This window comes from Dromiciops gliroides, chromosome 4, assembly GCF_019393635.1.
Source record: "Dromiciops gliroides isolate mDroGli1 chromosome 4, mDroGli1.pri, whole genome shotgun sequence".
Lineage (NCBI taxonomy): Eukaryota > Metazoa > Chordata > Mammalia > Microbiotheria > Microbiotheriidae > Dromiciops > Dromiciops gliroides.
Genome location: NC_057864.1, coordinates 157,734,373 through 157,754,108, shown reverse-complemented (window position 1 = coordinate 157,754,108; position 19,736 = coordinate 157,734,373). Strand labels below are relative to the sequence as shown.

General features: G+C 46.6%; 1 protein-coding gene across 1 annotated transcript in view; it reads left to right on the top strand.

Moving 5' to 3' along the window:
* The first annotated feature begins 11,125 nt into the window (after nt 1–11,125).
* PEAR1 (platelet endothelial aggregation receptor 1) overlaps nt 11,126–19,736 on the top strand; it is a 42,143-nt gene continuing 33,532 nt past the window's right edge. Inside the window, exons 1-2 of the mRNA XM_043963578.1 lie at nt 11,126–11,244; nt 14,135–14,170. The gene's annotated coding sequence lies outside the window, so the exon portion shown is untranslated. The remainder of the gene's footprint in view (nt 11,245–14,134; nt 14,171–19,736) is intronic.

Genomic DNA, 19,736 nt, shown 5'->3' with positions numbered 1-19,736 from the left:
GGATTGACCATTTAGGTGGGAGAAAGGAAGGGAGCTAAGAACTGAATCTGGATAGCCCAGGTCTTCACTGGGTCCTGTCGCCATCTGCTAACCATCTCCTCTCCTTCCACCAAGAGATTTTTCATGAAAGGAAGGAGAATAAGGACAATCTAGCCCAGAGAGGGTGGTGAGACTCCCTGGAGTATCCAGTGCTGGAATACATTCTACAAAGGACCCAAGTGTCCTAGGTTTTTCCCCTCAGCTTGTCTATACAGCCCCAGTCTCCTTCCTACATATCTCGGCCCCCCTCCTTTCCCTGGGGGCTTGGATTCCCGACAGGAGATCAGAGAAGCCGCCTGCGTTAGGGCTTCCAGGAACGGGGCGGGCAGAAGAAATGCTGCCTGGAGAGTCTCCCCCTCTCTGGGTTCTATTTACCCCAGCCTCCCCTGTTCTTCCTTCCCTTTCACCCCCGTGTCTGGGAGTCAGAATGGGGAGTTCTATGCTGAGAAAGTAGTTCAAACCTAATGAGAACCATGGATCTCCAAGTGCCTGCTATATCTTTCTTTTGCTGGCCAAGACCTTCGGAATAAGCAGGGACAGGAGGAGTGAAGCCTTTAGAAGAGGAGTGGGGACCCAGGAATTCTGGCCCCCAGACTCAGGATCACAAACCTGGTGGGGGCACAGACACACATGAGTCATTTTCTGGGTGAACACCCTGTGGGAATCCTTCCCCATCTGTGGTTCAGACACCACTTTTCTCCTGATCCTGCCCCCTCTTCCCCTCTTCTCCGCTTGGGCTCCAAGATGGAAAGTTTGAGCTGTTTTCGGGAACTGAAGAGGGCAGAAAAGGAGGGGGAGAGCCTACCTGGTCTGGTGCCAGGGTTGGGCATGGGGGAGAAACACAAATCAAGATGGGCACTGCAGAATCATGGAGACAGGGAGAAAAGAAAGATAGAAATTGCTGGAGATATAGAGACTCATGCAGAGACAGAGAGAGAGACATGCAGAAATACATTCTGAAATAGATATGTAGAGAGATGTAAAGAGAGATAATGATCGAAACACAGAGATTTACAAAGACACAGGAATTAGACTGGTGGGGCCCTTTAAGAGACTCTAATACAGTCCCCTTATCTTAAAGATGAGAAAACTAAGGCTCATCTAAGTGATGTAACTTTCTCAAGGTCACACAACCAGTAAATGGGGAAGGGAATAAGCATTTATTAAGTACCTGCTATGTGTCAGACACTGTGCCGAGAGCTTTTACAAATACTATCACATTTGATTCTTACAACTTCCAAAGGTAAACTCTATTATCATCATCATCTCCATTTTACAGTTGAGGAAATTGAGGCAGGTAAATCAGTAGTAGGCAAATCAGGATTACAACCCAAGTCCTCTCATCCCCAAATCCAAGGTTTTAGGAGCATCTAGGTGGCACAGTGAATGGTACCAAGCCTGAAGTCAGGAAGACTCATGTTGCAGAGTTCAAATCTGGCCTCAGACACTCACTAGCTGGGTGACTCTGAGCAAGTCACTTAACCCTGTTTGCCTCAGTTTCTTAAATTGTAAAAATGAGCTGGAGAAGAAAATGGCAAATCATGCCAGTATCTCTGCCAAGAAAACCCCAAATGGGGTCACAAAGAGTTAGACAAGACTAGAACAACAACATATATAACCCCTACATAGAGACAGAGACATACAGAAACACAGGCAGAAACAACAGCAGAGACACAGTGTAACACAGAGAAATACAAAGAGAAAAACAGAGACACAAGGCAACTTGGCATTCTACAGAAACCAAGGCACAGACCTTCCCAAAAGTCCTTGCCCCTGGTTGGGCTCTTTTGAGGCAAGATATTTTTCCTCCCACCTGCAAGTGGGATCCCCTTCTTGTTCTTCCCCATCCCCCTCCCTCCCACTCCTCTCCCATATCCTTTTCTTCAAGCTCAATAAGCTCTGCTTCCCTCTAGCCCCTGAGGTTCCCGTCAGGGGGAGATGACAAGTAAGGCTGATGGAAGAGCCAGGGCAGAGGACAGAATGGAGTGGTCAGAGATATAGGAGAAAAAACACTGTTTCATCCCATTTCCTTCCCCTCCTTTTTCTCTCCTACCTTCCCCAAGCTGTTTGAGGAAAAGAGTAGTCTAGGAGAGATTTGTTATTAAACTTCTGAAACCCCCTTGATCTGGATCCCTGGAACAGTGCTGGGGCTGATCTCAAAGCACCTTAGTGGAAGAAGGACCTTGAAGCTGAGTAGACCCAGGCATACTAGGTTCCCATTCAACTCTTTTCTTGCTGGTCTTGGAGGGGGCCTGGGGAAGGGAGGGAGGGAAAAAGAGTGGAAAGAACACTGGCTTTGGAGTCAGAGCATCAGACATTCAGATCCTGGTTATGTTACTTACTACTTTTGTGGCCTTGTCTAAGTCACTTGATAGCTCTGTGCCTCGTTTTCTTCACCTGTAAAATGAAAGGGTCAGACTAGATGACCTCTAAGGTCCTTCTCAGTTCTAAATGTATGGATTTATTGTCTGAATGGAGACCCTGAGGCCATTCCTTCCTCTGCTGGTTCTTCCTGATGGAAGGCAGAACCCTGGGATGAGAGGTTGTGGGGAAAGAACCTTAGACTTCTGAGTCAGTGAACCTTGATTCTAATTCCAGCTCTGCCTTTTACTGGCTATATGACTTTAGGCAAGTCAAGTCACCTTTTCTTCACTTCATCTCAGTTTCTTCATCTACAAAATGGGTATAATAAAATGCATTCTCTACCAAAGTTGCTGTGCTTTTTAAACCTTTAAGCAATACAGGCATGTGAACTGCTATTATTGCCTTATCAAAGCTCACAGGATAAACCAATCCCCACCACATCTGCTGAACCTCTCAACCTTGGAGGGGGGAAGAAGAATGTGAAGTGGGGTGTATAATAAAAGAGCCCAAGGTTGGGGTCTTTCAACATGGGGGCTAGTGTAGAGGAGACAACTTTCCAAGCCTTCTTTAACCCAACCTCCCTTGATGACCCCCCGCCAGTCCCTTTTCTTTCTGGGCCTCCCATCTGGTAATGTTGGTTAGTGCTTCCTACAGTCTAACCTTCACCCTTCTCTCAACCGGGCCTGAAGGGGTTACCTCCCATCTCTGCCCAGCGATCAACTCAAATCCCTCCCACTGCAGGTCCCAGCTGCCTGGGGCCTGTGGTTGGAGCTAATGTAAGTGAGAGGCGGAGGACAAGAGGGGATAAAGTTATTAGCGTCTTCATCTTTGAGGGATATCGATTGTCATGTCTCCAGACTCACTTGGCCTTATAAACGGGCTGGGGAGGAGGGTGGCTCAGTACCAGCTCGATAGGCTCATCCCTCCCCCATCTCCACATGGAACAGGATTCCTGGGTCCTACTCTAAGAAAGAGGCTTTGAGATCAGTGTCTGAGAAGCAGAAGGGTGTTTGTGGGAAAAGTGAAAGGGAAGAGGGGCCTCTGTGGGGAAACAAAACCACAGAGGTGGCTGGAATGCTCTCAGTTTGCACGACTCCGAGCTGAATGGAAGGTCCCCATCTTATTATGGGAACAAATTTGAGGGCTGATGGGGATCTCTACTTCTATTTCAGGCTGAAGAGCTAGAGGCGTGTTGGGGTAAGGCGGGCATCTCCTTCCTCTTCCCTCCTAGGAAAGAGATGTGTATGGGTATATCATGTGTCTGTGTGTCAGACTTAGCTCTAAGGTACAGAAATTACTAGCCTCCTTTGCTCCTAACTCCCCAGGTGACCCAAGGAAAGACGCCAGCAGCTGAAAAAAACCCTGAAACTCATATACATACATTCATCCCCTTCACCAAAGCAAAGCCTTTACTCGATTTAATTCAATTCAACATTTATTAAGCATCAATTATGTGCAAAGTACTGTTCAATTCTATTCAATTCAGTTATAGTCTCTGGGACCATAAGGACTGAGCTCACATTAGGGTCCACTCTCAGTAACATCTTTGCTTTGTACTTCCACCCACTTTACCCTGGGAATATACAAATTTATTTGATTCCTGTCTAAAAAAAGTCTTCAGTTCCCAAGCAAGCACTCAGGCTAACAAAACATCAAATATAGGACAAGTTTTATTTAGCCTAGTAGGAAACCCGAAGGACTCATACCTGAGCCCATAAACAGCAAGACAATTCTCCTTCTCTTAGTAGACTTATATCTTCTACAGGGACTCATATAGACCTCTAGTGTGTTAGTATCATCCTTAGTAGACCCCCCTTCACCCCAAGGAGAGGATAACTCAGGGTTACCAGAGAATAAAGTAACCCTCACCTCGGGTGAGTTTCTGCTTTCCCCAGGGACCTTGACTAATTCTCCAGACTTAAAATACTACCTAGGAGAGCTCCTTCATAGGGAAAGAATTTGGGATTGCTACAGAGTCAAGCAATCCCAACCTCTGATAGATTTTACTTTCTCTTTGAACCTATACAGTCTACACAATTCACAATATCAGTGCATAGTTCAATGGTCCTTCATATCTCATAACATAGTGACAGGTCCCTCTTTTGTCTTCTCCCTCAGAAGAACTTCTGGGAAGCTTCTCTCTCTTAGGAGAACCTCTATCTCTACCTGGAGTCATTTTTGTTGTTGTTTTTAATATGCAAGTGATTCTCTGAAGGAGTTGAATAGATGGCTGAGCTCTTTCCAGGAAATATAGAACATGTACACATATGTCCTTGTCAGTTCTCCTCATTCTTCCTCTAATTCTCTCTTTAAGTGGCCAAGAGAGACTAAGACCAAGAGTGAAGCTAAGATGTAAATTTCTTCAACTGTGCAGGATCAACTTGTTGATTTTCATTACTATAGCAATTTCTTCACAGCAAATCCTAGGGTCAGAGCAAAGGACCACAACAAGGACCAATCAACACCGAAGTGCAAGGCCAATTCTCATCTGGTCAAAAAATTAATCTAATAAGATTAACTTTTAGATTAAGATTAAGATTAAGAAATGTTGGGCAGCTAGATGGCACAGTGGATAAAGCACTGGCCTTGGATTCAGGAGGACCTGAGTTCAAATCCAGCCTCAGACACTTGACACTTAACTAGCTGTGTGACCCTGGGCAAGTCACTTAACCCTCATTGCCCTGCAAAAACACAAACAAACAAACAAAAAATCAAAACAAAAAAAATCCAAATCCGGCCTCAGACACTTACCACTTACTAGCTGTGTGACCCTAGGCAAGTCACTTAACCCCAATTGCCTCACCAAAAAAAAAAAAAAAAAGATTAAGAAATGTTATACCTAGTTCAGTAGAGATTAGAGAGAGATGATGCGACTCCTGGGCAGCAAGTCTGAGTGTACCTGTTATACAACACTTATTAATCCCTTACTGTATCTATATTATAATGTTAGGAGCTAGACATAGGGAAGAGTTACAAAGTTTAGAGAAGTACCAATCTTCATGCCCAGAGATTTCCTTCCAAACATGTACCTCTCTAGTAGCAGGTCACTCACTCTATAACATTTTAGCCCCTTCAACACCGTCCTGGATATTCACTGTAAGGAGACATTAAGATCCATAGAGTACCATGTACCCCCAGGCTCTACATCCCAATTCATGGTGACCCTATGATCATTTTGACCCCTTTGATGTATATTTGTATGTGTGTACCTATGCAGTCTATTTGGGTTCCTGTGTGTATAAAGTACATAAGTTTGCAAGAAAACAACAGAGACAACAGTATTATTTGATGAAGAATTGTAAATGACTTGACTATTCTCAGCAATACAATGATCCAAGACAATCCCAAAGGACTATTGATGAAACATACTATCCACCTTCAAAGAAAGAACTGATAGTGATAGAACAGACTGAAGCATGCTATTTTCCACTTTCTTTCATTTTTCTTTTATTCAAGTTTTCTTATACAAAATTACTAAGATGGTAATGCTTTACATAATCATACATGTATAACCCATGTCTGATTGCTTGCTGCCTCAGGGAGGGGGGAGGGGAGGGAGAGAAGGATGGAACCCAACACTAAAAATAAAAATGTTTATTACATTAAAAAATAGCATAAGTTTGTATATGAGTGTGTGTGTGTGTGTGTGTGTGTATCTGCTTTTGAGTATATGTGTGAGCATATGTTCTCCCCTTGGGACTAAAATCTGAAGATTTTGATTTCTGTTTAGTTTGAAATGTGTAAATAAGGTTCTGAAGAAGGTGGTAGCAGGAAGGATGGTGGATAGAGTGCAAGACAGACTTCTCCAAGGCAGTGAGAGTCTCTAGAAGAGGTCAAGTAGATGGGGGAAAAGGGTACAGAGTCCAGGATTGAGAGTATAAGGGGACTGATGACACCAAGGACAGAAGGAGAAAAGAAAAGAATACTTCCCTCTCTCCCTCCCTCCCTCCCTCCCTTCCTCCCTCCCTTCCTTCCTTCCTTCCTTCCTTCCTTCCTTCCTTCCTTCCTTCCTTCCTTCCTTCCTTCCTTCCTTCCTTCCTTCCTTTCTCCTTTCCTTCCTTCCCTCTCCCTTTTCCTTTGGAAGAAGGAGGAGGAGGAGGCTGGGGGCAAAGGGGAAAGGGGAAGGTCCCCCTAAGCTAGGGGTTAGGACACTTTGGGTCTTTTGCCTCCCAAGGAATACTGCTTTCCCTCCCCTAGGGCAAAGGGAGAGGAGGTAATTAATGACCAAGAGGCCAGTAGGGGAGAGTGTTCATATCTAATGTTGGTATTAATCAGAAGTCAGTCCCCAGCGAGGGATAGAATTCATCCTGCACTCTGAGGGGGAGGGGACCTTGCTTCGAGATGGGAATATTGGTCTTCTTATCGTTCTCCCTTCTCCTATCTCATAGTCAACCCCCATCAATACCTTCTGCCCCCAAACCAGCCCCTTCTCTACAAGTGTCCCTCTCTCTTCTAACTCCACCTTTTTCCCTTAAGACCTCTTCTCCCGGCACTCACCCCTGTCTTCCAGTGTTTCCTCTAGCCCCTGTTCTTCTCCCTCACCCTTTAGGAAGTCTTTCTTACTGTCTATCCTCCATCTCTCCTGCTGCCTCAGAATCCGAGAGTGAGATAAGACCCTGGAGCTGGGCTCCTTCCTAAAGCCAGCTCCTGGAAGGGTTGGGGGGAGCAGCCTCCCACCACCACCAAACCAAGACACTTAGCTATTCATAGAGAGTGCATTAGATAACTCCCATTGATGTCAAGACTGTTAATTGCCTCTCATCCTTCCCTTCATCACCAGCCCGCCCCCCACTAGCTCCATTAGCCCCCCCTCTCCCCTGGTAGCCCCTAAATCAACCCCAATTATCAGTGAAGGGGGGAGGGATCAGGCACTGGGACCGTGATTACAGCTGGAGTGGAGATGAGGAGGGGGGAAGATAGCAGGGGGGAGCTGGAGTGTCTAGCTACCAGCCCCATGGAGAAGGGGTACTAGGAGGCAGGATGCCTAGGTCCACAGAAGGAAGGAAGCAGATATCTCAAGGGAATATTGGGGGTTCATGAAACTGGGGCTCCTGGGGGTCATCTGAAATAGCTCCATGGAAACTGGGGAGGGCTCAGCTGGGAAGCTCGACACCTGGGTTCCTGGGTTGTGCTCCATGCTGATCAGAAAAAAAAAATAATGGAGTTTGAGGAAGGCATTAAGAGCTAGAGGCTTAGAGAAGCAGGGATGTGAGTCTGATCACGAATCTGCAGGCATTCTCATCTCATTTAATTTAGAGAGGGACTAACTGGGCAGAGAGGCATATTGTGTGTGTGCATGTGTGTGTGTTTTGATCCTCCTTGGGCCATTGTGTGTGTGTGTGTTTTAATCCTCCCTGGGCCATTGTGAATATATGTGGAACCCTTTCTTGCAGAAGGGGAAGTATAGCAAGGCTTGAGATGATGACATATGGCACATCTTTCCCTGCAACTTTTGGCCATAGTTTGTGTGTGATTGGTGTTAAGCACAACACTGTGTGTGGTTGCATGCCATATTGTATGTTGTTATATGTGATTATATGTGGTATGATGTGTGAGGTGTGTATGGGTATACTATTATGTGTGGTTAATAAAAAAGAAAGGGATGGAAGTGAATTTCTTAATTTTTTCATAATTCATGGCATTTATAGAATCTCTCTCTTGTAAGTTTTGACCGGTCCCTAAAGTCATTTCCAAATCTGTTGCATTTATAAGATTTATCTGCTGTATAAATCCTCTGACAATAAAGTACTTTTTCTGAAAAGAAAGGATGGGAATGAGCAATTATTAAGTGCCTACTATGTGCTTAGCACAGGGCTAAGCACTTTGGCAATATTATCTCATTTGAGACTCACAACAACACTGATAGGTATATATGATATAACATGCCTCCAGAGGTACTATAATTATCCCTATTTTACAAAGTAGGAAACTGAGGCAAACAGAGGTTAAGTGACTTGCCCAAGATCACACAGCTAGTGTCTGAGGGAATATCTGAATTCAGGTCTTTCTAACTCCAGGCCCAGAGCTCTACCCATTGCACTATCTCCCTGCCTCCATTAAAACAATTAATAGTACAGTGCCTGGCATTTAGTAGGTGCTTAATAAATGCTTGTTGATGCAGAATGAATCTAGCAAAACCAAGAGAACATTGTATACAGTAACAGCAATAGTGTTCAAAGAATAACTGTGAATGACTAAGCTATTCTGAGCAATATGAACTTTCAAATCAACTACAAAGGACTCGAAGAAAAATGCTATCCACCTCCAGAGAAAGAACTGGTGTATAGAAGTATGTATTGTATGATCCCACATATATATATGTATGTATGTATGTATATACATACATACATACATACATACATACATACATACATATAAATGTTGCCCTTCTCTAACGCAAGGTTGGGAGGGAAGGAGACAACTTGGAACTAAAAATATAAACAAAAAAAATCAACAAGATAAATAAAAACAAAACCAAAAATGCCCATTGACTTGACTTAGGGCTGTGTGTGATGTAGTACTATATGTGAATGTGTACAGCATTGAATGTGGTTGTGTATGCTATGGGCATAGCATGTATATGTGTGACTGACTCTCCCTCACTCTGTTCAGGATACCCTAGAAAGCAATTTCTATAACTGGGGTCTACTATTTTTACCTGTGTCAGTAAAACTGACCTAAGCTTTGAAGACCCCAAGTCCGTATCTGGCTCTTCCCTGACCTCCATACGCCTAGTATCATCAGTCTTCCTGGGTCCATGGCAGGAAGAAGTGAAACTTGTTTACCCTCCCCCAACCACAAGTCCCGCCCCCCCCCCCCAAAAGGAGAATGGATGGAAGAAAGATAAAATGCTACCTTTCCCTAATCCCACTCTACAACCCTGAGATGGGATGGGACAATGGATTGGGCTGAGTGGGACAGGGCTTCAGAAGGTGGGAGTTCCCTGACAATCTTGAGCCCTGATATCCTCTCTTTTGTCTCCTTTCAAGATCTTCTGGGAGAAAGAAGGAGATCCTTTTTGCACTCTCCATGCCCCACCCTCTCATAAAGTTGGGACGCAGACATTCTGATCCCTTTTCTTCTCAAGATAAAGTGCTTAGAGATCGCCTTGACTAGAGCAGGTTTTTCAGGTCTCTGCCGCCCTCTGGAGGCATGTTATATCATTGCAGAGAGAAGCGGATACAAAACCTAGTCTGATTTCTTTCCCTAGAGGGGAAACTCAGCTCAGTCAACACTCCCCAGCCTCAAGCTTGAACAATCCACCTCCCCGCCTTAGGGCCCCCTAGGTTTATGAGATCTCTCCTGCTCTTAAAAGTCTTTCTGGAAGAACTGTCTCTCTGTCTAATGGAACCTCTTCCATGTGGAGTCAGCACTGAGCAACCCTTATAACAGATGGACTGCCCTTTCTCCTTTCACCGCCCCGCCTCAAGCCCAGAGACCCAGGAGTCCCTCCCGGCAGCTGTACCTCCTACATTTTGGCCCATGATTCTATTTACGGGAGAGGATGCCTCATGAGCCACCAGATGGAGCTCCTCTCCTGGATTCCCCGGTAGCTAGCCATCTGGCAGATGTGGACAGATGCTTTTTAGATTCCCAGTGACTGGCCACAGTCAGGGACAGGGCCATTCTTTAGGACTCCAGGAAAACCCCAGGACAGCCCGAGAACCACCCCCTCCACCTTATAAGAACCTTGGAGTTTGTGATCTCTAAGAACACCTACAACTCTGAATCTTATAATACTATGATCCTTCTGCCCTTGGAGAGACAAGTCCCTCTCTTCATTCTCTAAGCAGAGGTAGCTGGTGACCCAGTGGATACATCGATGGGCCTGGAGTCAGAAAGACCCGAGTTCAAATTTGGCTTCAGATACTTATAGTCTGGGCAAGTCACAAACACCCTCCCCCCTTCCCCCCAATCCTCAGTTTCCTCAACTATAAAATAGGGCTGAGGATCACAACAGCACCTGTCTCTCAAGGTGCTGGCATATAGTAGGTGGTTAATAAATGCTTGTTGATGCAGAGTGAAACTAGCAAAACGAAATTAAGTGTGTAAGGACCAAATGAAATAACACTTGTAAAAAGTGCTTAGCGCAGTGCCTGGCACATAGTAGACTTTAATAAATGCTTGGTCTCTCCCTTCCCCACCAGATGTGATTGCAGGTCTAAAATAAAAGGTGACCTTCCTCCTCCCACAGTCATTGGTCTAATAAAAGCAGATCAAGGAGGGGGATCCTGGATGAAGGGACCCTCATCCCTCATCTTCCTTCCCAGAACTTTTTTTGCGGGGTGGAGGGGGGCGGCGGAGAACTGTGTCTTTTTTAAATCTTTGGGCTTCTAGCTCGTCTCTAAATCAATTTCCCTCCGAGTGTCTGTTTGTCTGTTTAATTTGTGCCTTTGTTTCTCTATCTCTGTCTCTGGTCTTTGCTTTTTGTCTTGGAGTCTCTCTTCTCACCTGGGGTTCTGGCTGTCTCCTTCAGGCTGCATTCCCCCCTCCCCGGGTTCACACATCTATCTCTGCTTTTCTCAATGCCTCTGCAGCAGTCTCTTTTCTGTCCCTCTCTTTTCCCTCCCATTCCCTCATCCCCCCTCCCCTCCATACTGCTCGCAGTTTCCTTGTCAAAACTTCCTGCCTTGTCGAGGGCCAGAGTTCCCACCCCCTTCCTGCCCCCCTCCCCATACCGCGCCCTGCGCTCCTCCCGCCTCCCCCTGATTGCTCCCACAGTCAGACTCAGGCTCAACCAGGACACCCTTGGCCCCCTCTGCCCCAGCTCCTGGACTCTGTATCCCCAGCTTCCCCAAAGACCTAACCCTAGTCAGACAAGAAATCCAAAGCCTGAAGCAGGTGAGTGATCCTTTTGGTGCTAGGGGTGGGGACGAGGTTGGGATGGGGCCGCTCTACATCAGAGCGACGGGAGCTAGCCATGCTCGGGTCACAAAAGGGATTGATTCGGAGGCTTTGGTGACTCTGCCCCGGGGAAAGATCCAGGGGTACTACAAATGAGTTTTCCTAAAGGGGATGCCCTGATCCTCCCACTCTGAGCTCCCTAGGAATTAGGATCAGAAAGGAGAGGAAGAGAGACGGAGGGATAAGGGAAAGTGACAGAGCGAGGGCAGGGGCTGTCGGAGACTGTGGGAAGAGAGGGGTGAGGACTAGGGGGCTTTTTGTACTCGTAGTCAATAATGGCTCTGCATGTCAATGAGATGCAAATAAGTATCTTTTGAAGTTCACAGTTGGGGGCTTTTGTAGCGGAACCCCAGAGCTTCGAGATTCTCCTCCCTCCTTGTCTTCACTCCTCATAAAGCAAAGGAGGGATCCTCTTCATGCTCCCATCCAGAACTGCTCTCGCCCAACTCCACCCCAGTTCTGAATTATCTCCCCTCTCCCAGTCCCTTAGGTCTCTGTTTCCCAACACCTGGAAGAAAGTTTGTTCCTGGGTCCTGGGGTCAGTAAAGTGGTGGAGTAGGAAAGAGGAGAAACTGAGGTACTGAGAAGAGAAGGAACCTAGGCATCCTGACCAGTCACCCCCCCCCCACTATCCCTAGCTATGAAGTCCAGGGAAAGAAGAGAGGCAGGGACAGAATTCAGACATATTAAGCCCTATAATGACCTTCTGGGAGTAAACTGAGGCACACAGTGGGCACTTAAAATGTTTCTTCAGTTAAACTGTGTTCAGACTCCCAATTCCTCCTGTGACTCAAAGCCTGCTGACCATTTCCCAGCTCCTCCTTCCCCAGCCCATTCCCTGGTTCAACTTCCCAATGCTCTGAGCTAACCGTGTAAGGACAGCTTCTCTCAGGCAGGGCTGGGTTCTGACCCCTGGTCCCTGAGGACTGGGAACAGCCTGTGCTGGACAGAGGTTCCCAGGCTCTGGGGGAAGGGGAGTAGCGGGCATGCAGCTTTCAATTCTAGGATTTGGCACAGGATCCCCGGCTTTCACTTCACTCTGGTTACTTGTGGTAGTAGAGGAGGGGGTGATAGGAGGTTGGAAATGTCATCTCATCCATTTCCCTGCCTCTGGTCAAAAACCTTGTACACTCATGATTGGTGTGTGTGTGTGTGTGTGTGTGTGTGTGTGTGTGTGTGTGTGTGTATGTGTGTGTACATAGGAGTAAGAATTTCCTCTCCTTCAAATAAACTCCATCTTTTTCTACATCCCCTATCCCTGACTACTGGGAAGTTCTTCCCATAATCTAACTTCCCATCCAATCTATTGTAATTGAGCTGTTTGTTGTTCTCTGTGGTGGCTAGAAATTAGGATGATAGGATTTGTCCCTCCCTTCCTCCTTTCCTGGGAGACGAGGAATGGGGTGGAGAAGAGGGCGGGGGGGGGGGGGATGTTGGTATTTGATTCCCCTCCTCTTCTATCAGACTCTCCCAGAAAAGGAAACTTTTCTCCATCCCAGACAGCTCTGTCCAACCAATCGGAAACCTGGAGTGAGATAGAGCTTTGTGGTCTTGTTTTCCCCATACCCTCCCAGTTTGTAGGGGACTAGAGGCTGTGGCCTGATATGGGGTGGGGGTGGGGGTGGGAGAATGAGAGGACTAGGAAGGCTGGATCTAGGGTAGACAGGGCCTTCAGCTGAAGCAGCTAGTATATACAATTTGAGTGTTAGCAAGGTCCCACTTCCTAATTTCTTCTCCACTCACCTGCCATGGAAATTGAAATTCTGACATCAGCAAAATTTCACCTACCTTGGAAGTTAAGATATGGAGGGCTTCAAGTGAAATTAGCACAGGTTATCTTGGAGAGAAGATCCTGGCAACCATTAGGCCAGTTCTCATTAGTGAGTCAGGTCAGCTCCAAGCCCCTGGCACAAAATGAAGAATTAAAAGAATAAAAAAGGAAAGGGATAAGGCTTGGGGCTCTATTGGGAAGGGCAGTGAAATAAGAGATAGGGGCAGAAAGAAGGCAGAAAGAAGAGACTTAAAGAATGCAGAGAAGTAGAGGGGGGGGAGAGAGAGAGAGTCCAGAGAGGAGTCAGAGAGAGACAGTGTGTACAAAGAGAAAGAGAGCAAAAAGAAGAGGCAGAAAGAGTGCAGAGGCAGAGAGATAAATAGGAACATGAGGGGAGACAGAAGAAGAGTACAGAGAGGCAGAAACAGAGACAGAAAGAGACAGACAGAAAGACAGAGACAGAGAGGCAGAAACAGACTGACGGAGACAGAGAGATAAAGAGATACTGAAGAGGCAAGAGACAGACTGAAGAGGAGACAGAAAGAGAGAGATAGCAGAGAAGGAGCAAAAACAGAGAGACAGAGACAAAAGATGGTAAGAAAGAAAAGAGGGTAGAAACCAGAGAAAGAAAGTTAAAGAGAGCACATAAAGAGACAGAAAGAATGCAAAAAGAGAAAAGACAGACTGGGGGAAGTAAGGAGAGGGAAACAAAGAAAGAGGATGGAGGTAGAGAGGACAAAAAGATACCCAGAGAGCATCAAGAGGGTGACCAAGAAAGCCCCAAAAGACTGCAAAGGGAAGGAAATCCACAAGAGATGGTGCGAAAAGAGCCCAGAAAGGCACAGATAGAATTTTTTTTTTAATTCAAGGATAAAAATGAGAAAGAGATATACAGATGGGGGGTTAGGGGGTGGGGCATAAAGAGAGGAAGAGAGTGATAAATAATGAGACATCAGGGAGAGAGACAAAGAGACAAAAGGTTAAAATAAAGCGGAGGGGGTTGAGGGTGTCTTGGGACATCCTGGGTCCTTTCTCTTCCCTCTCTCTATGTTTCAGATTCCTTCTTCCTATCCCTGGGCCAGACCTCACACGGTAGAGTCAACAGTGCCATTTCTAGTCCTGGAAGTTTGTGAGGAAGGTGGTGCAGAATGGACAATAAGGAACCAGAGTGTCTGAGACTAGTAGGATGGAGAGGTGGGAGGGGGTGGTGACTGGGGTGCCCCCCCAGGTGACTCAGTTCCAGATGACTCAACACTCTCCTTTCCCCACCTCACTGCTGACCACTCACAACAAAGGAATTTGAAGTTCAGACATCTGACATTCCTCTGGCAAAGTTGGGCAGTCAGGGGTTCCTAGGGTCAGGGCAAAGGGGACATCAGTCCTTTACAGCAATTAGGAAGTACTAACTTCAACCTGACCTCTTTCAATCCCAACAAAAAAGATTGAATAACAGCCTTGAAGTTGAGAAAACTTGGAGTTGAACTCTGGATTTCTATTATCTAGTTGGGGCGTGAATGGGGAAGCCACTAAAATCCTCACCTTTTCCCTTTCCCTTTTAATAAAAGTTGGGATCTATTGGGATTGAAGGGAGAATTTTAAGGTGACCATATGGGCCCTGAGTAGGATCAGTACAAAGTTGGGGACCAGGGCAAGACTAGGATAGGGATAGAGATGAGGATTTGGCTCCTTGGGATACTTAAGTATAGTTGGGGCTGGAGTTGGAACTGAAAGAAGAGTAGGACCCTCCCAAGGCCATTGTATTCATCCCCCTGTCTCCAGGCCAGGTGACTCCCTAGTCTTACCTCTTCCTCTAGTTCTCTGTTTCCAGTTCCCCTTGTGGAAATCATCATCATTATCATGAAATATGATTAGGCATCTTTTGTGCCCCAGAATGGTGCTAGGTGTTGAACAGATAGAAAGATGAATGAAACAGTTCTTGCCATCAAGAGGCTTACAGTTTATCTGAGGAGACTGAAAATGTTCACTCGTGCATCACATTTCTATCAACACCATAGCTTATATTACTCTTAAGCTTTGAGGCTTATCAAGTGCTTTCTTCACATTAGTCCAATTAGGTAGGTCGTGAACATATTATTATCCCCAATTTATAGATGAAGAAATGGACTCAGAGGGATGTTGTTGTTCGGTCATGTCAGACTCATGACCCCATTGAGTTTTCTTGGCAAAGATCCTGGAGTGGTTTGCCATTTTCTTCTCCAGCTCATTTTACAGATGAAGAAACTGAGGCAAACTGGGTTAAGTGACTTGCTCAGTGTCACATGGCTAGTAAGCATCAGAGGCTGGATTTGAACTCATGAAGATGAATCTTCTTGATCCTAAGCCCAATGTTTTATCCACTGCGCCACCTAGCTGCCCCTGAGTGATGATGACTAGTTAAAGAGGCACAGGCCAGGGCTTCTGACTCTAACCTAGGTTAGGGCATCTAAGGTCATCCCCCCTGGGCTCTCTGTGGCCAGTGGTCTTTCCGTTAAAGAGAATATTCCCTCTAAAGAATGAGACTGAATGTGCTCAGTACCCAGCGAGTGACCTCTGAGTTTTCTATCACCTCTAGTTTAGATACCTGCTCCTATATGAGGCTTCTACTGACCTCCCCAGGTGTGAAAGCTCTCTCCTGACTCAAATGAGCATCAAGCACACAGATCTGTGCCCTTGTAGAAGTCAGCTCCTTGAGAGCCCCAAGAGGAGGGTCCTTGAGAGACCACACAGTAGGCTTGCACACAGTAGACTCTTAAAAAATGTTTGGTGAATTGAAATGAGTCATGTAGATATTAAGGGCTTTTGGGAGTTCAGAAGGAGCAGTCACTTCCAAGTGGGGTAATCAGCAAAGGGCTTTGTGGACCAAGTAATATTTGAGCTGAACTTCAAAGCATAGGCAAGAGGGGCAGCTAAATGGTGCAGTGGATAGAGCACCGGCCCTGGATTCGGGAGTACCTGAGTTCAAATTTGGCCTCAGACGCTTAACACTTACTAGCTGTGTGACCCTGGGCAAGTCACTTAGCCCCAATTGCCTCACCAAAAAAAAGGGGGGGGGGGCAAACACGGGAAACTGAGCTGGGTGGCTGAAATGGAGAGCTGCTATAAGACTCTAGTGGGAGATAAAGTTTGGCCCTTAGAGCAACTAGGTGGGACAATGGATAGAATGCCAGCCCTGGAGTCAGGAAGAACTCTTTTTCCTGAGTTCAAATCCAGCCTCAGGTATCCTGGGCAAGTCACTTAACCCTGTTGGACTCAGTTTCCTCATCTGTAAAATGAGCTGGAGAAGATAGCAAAACCACTTTGGTATCTCTGCCCAGAAAACCCCAAATGGGGTCATAAAGAGTCAGACACAACTGAACAATAACAAAGTTCGGGCCTGGATTTTGGAATGTTTTGAAAGCTGGGCTAAGAGATTTAGTTTTTACCTTGTAGGCAATAAGTAGCCATCATATTTTTGACTGTGTGTGTAGTAGTGGAGGTGGGGTGTGTGTGTGGGGGAGGATAGTTTAGCTTCCATCCCAAGGGGAGCTGGAAATGAGAAGATTGCTGTCTAGCCGACACTCTTCCAGCAGTAATGGAGTGCACTTGCTCCCCAGCACCAGTGGCGATCAGAGTCTCTTTCCTTGTCTCCCTCTGCCCACCCAAGGCCCAGCTCTCACGTTTCCTGGTGAGTAAACACTTTGGGCCAGGGACCCTCAAGCTTGTATTTCCTGAGCGGCAGAGCAAGCTGAGGCCCACCCCCTCTTGGTCACCACCCAATGCTTCCTGACCATCAAGCAGCTCACACTCACACTTCCTATCCCTGTACTTGTGGGCCAGAGTCTGCTTTGTTCTTCGTTGGCCTCATGCTTGTGATCTGGAACAGGGAGGGGTGTATGGGAGGGGAGAGTGTAAATAATAATCACCACATATATGTATAGAAATAATCATAATAACTAGCATTTATATACCACCTACTATGTGCCAGACAGGGCTAACCACTTTACAAATATCTATTTTGATCCTCACAACACCTCTGGGAGAGAGGTGCTATTTTTTATCCTCATTTTGCTGTTGAGGAAACTCAGGCAAAAATAGATTAAGTGACTTGCCTAGGATCACAAAACTAGTGAGTTTATAAGGCCAGATTTGAATTCAGGTCTTCCCAACTCCAGGCCCTGAACTCTATCCATTAAGCCACCTAGTTGCCTTTATAGGATGCTTCAAAGTTTCTAATTTACTTGACCTCATTTGGGCCCTACAACAACTTTGTGTGATAAATGCCAGAAGCATCCCCATTTTGCAGGTGAGAAAATCTAGACTCAATTAGGTTAAGTGATTTTTCCATAGTCATAAGTAGCAAATACTACAGATGGGATGTGAACTCAGGTTGTTTTGGTCTTCAAATCTTAGTATTCTATCTACTATACCATCCTGTTGAGCAGAAGCTTGGATTAGCTAAAAGAATTATGGGAAATCAAGAGTGTGTGTGTGTGTGTGTGTGTGTGTGTGTGTGTGTGTGTGTGTGTGTGTGAACATGAGCTCACTTGAGGAGAAGGCAGAATGAGAGGGGCAAACTGTTTGCTATAGGTTCATAAGTCAAGCTTCAGGTTAAACCTGTCTGTCTCTGTGAGGGGAGGGTCCCTGGAGTTTTAGTTTGTGTGTGTGGGAGCGGAGAGAGAGAAATAAAGAGAAGCTGGGAAGGAGACAGGGAAAAAGAGACAAAGTTGGAAGGGAAAAGATGAAGAAAGAAAGAGAGAGATAAGGAGGGAGAGAGAGTGAGAAAAGGGAGACAGATATGGGAGATATATAGTCAGAAATAGAAAAACAGAAGTAGGAAGAAAGATGAAAAATGTAGAGATACTTGGAAAGAGACAGAGGGGGAGATAGAGAAGCAAGGGAGAGAGATCCAGAGATCCAGAAATAGGGGAGAGAGGGGGAGATTCAAGCCCAGAGATAATCGTGCCATTTCCCAGAGGCCTCAGAGATGCTATGGATAGGACTGCGGGGAGCAGGTGGGATCCAGCCAGACCTGGGCCCAGAACTTGATGTCCTGCCCCTCCCTTGGCCTAGTGACTCTCCTGGAGGGTGGCCCAATGCTTGGGGGGATCAGATTCCCTAGGGGCGCCTGGCTCTCTCCCACCCCCATTTCCTTTCCCTCTGTCAGCGTCTGCGGGCCCCAGCTCTGTTCCCGGATCAACTTGGGGGTTGGGGTATCTTCAGGATAATGAGAAACAGCTTTTCCTGGGAATAGGACCTGTGGGACATGAAGGCATGAAGGGAGACGTGAGGGGGAGGAACAGGGTAGGGGCTTTAACAGAACCTACAGGGGAAAGGAAACCAGAAAGTTCTTCTTGCTGTCTAACTGTTGCTTTTGCTACAAGCCAAGGCTTAGCACCTTGGCTGCTCAGTTGAAATAGATTCCCCTCCTCAGAGGCCTATTCTAGCCTTCACCCTGGACCTGAGAAGGAAGGACTATCTGAGAAACAATGACGGTAAAGGAGGGACCTAAAGGAGGGGCTTCAGAAAGGCTGAGGGCAGGAGAGAATTAGCAAAGGATGCTGGGCAGTAGGCAATGTCTATGGGGCAGGTCTGGGGGGTTGGGGGGTGATGGAATCTGGGAACTAGCTAGACTGCGACTGGGGGGACTCTGGCAGGGATCCCAGATATTTCCAGATCTCTTGGTGGAGGTGGGAAGGAGAGAAGTGTCATTCTCTGACTGTAAATATTCACTTTCCCACGATGATCACATTCTTCTGGTAGCTTTCCCCCCTCCCTGTTTCTTTTTCTCCTCTTATCCCCTCCCTATCCCCAAATCTCCCAACCCTCTCTTTTGCCCCTTCCCATTCTTCTCTTCTCCCTTCTTCCCATCCCTCTGTCTCCTCTCCCTCCCAATTCTTCTTTTCCTCTCCTTTCTCTCCCCCTCCTCCTCCTTTCCCCTCATTCTTCTCTCCCTCTTCCTGTTCTCTCCTTTCTCTCTCTCCCTTTCTTTTTCCTCCCTCCCCATTTTCTCCCACATTCCCCTCTTCCCCTCTCTTCTTCCCCTAGTCTCTCCCCTTCTGCTTTCTTACTTCTCAACTCTCCTTTCTCTCCTCCTTTTGCTCTCTCCATCTTCCCTCCTTCCCTTCTGTGCCCTTTTATTCCTTCCTTCCTTCTTCCTCCCTTCTTTCTGGGCCTCATTTTTGGCACCCAAGAAAGACCAGAGGGAACTAACTGCTGGGAAAGAAGGCTTACAGACTGGAGTAGGGAGCACTTCCCACCATTGGATCTGAAATTCAGGCCATGCAAATCAATATGCAAATGACCCAACTCCAGAGCCCAAAGCCTGAGTAGCATTCCCCTTCCTGGAGGAGAAGAGGAGCATGGAGTGTAAGATGGAGAAACAGAGGAGAAAAAGGGAGGATAGCCATGGAGTGGGGCAGAAGGAGAGGAGTGAAAGGCTTCTGATTTCCTTGGCCTTGAGCCTACTCTGAAAAGGGGCCTCAGGTACCAGAGGCCTGGACACTTGGACTTCTAGGTTCCATCTCTGAGCACTGGGAAGGAGAGGCTGGAAGAGGGGTAGGGGCTGAGGAAGGATGGGGAGGGGGAGAGGTGCAAGGGTTCTTGGATGGCTAACAAGAAGAGCAAAAAGAGCTTGTAAGTTCAGAGACCCGAAGCGTGGAATATTGCGCCTTTTGGCTGG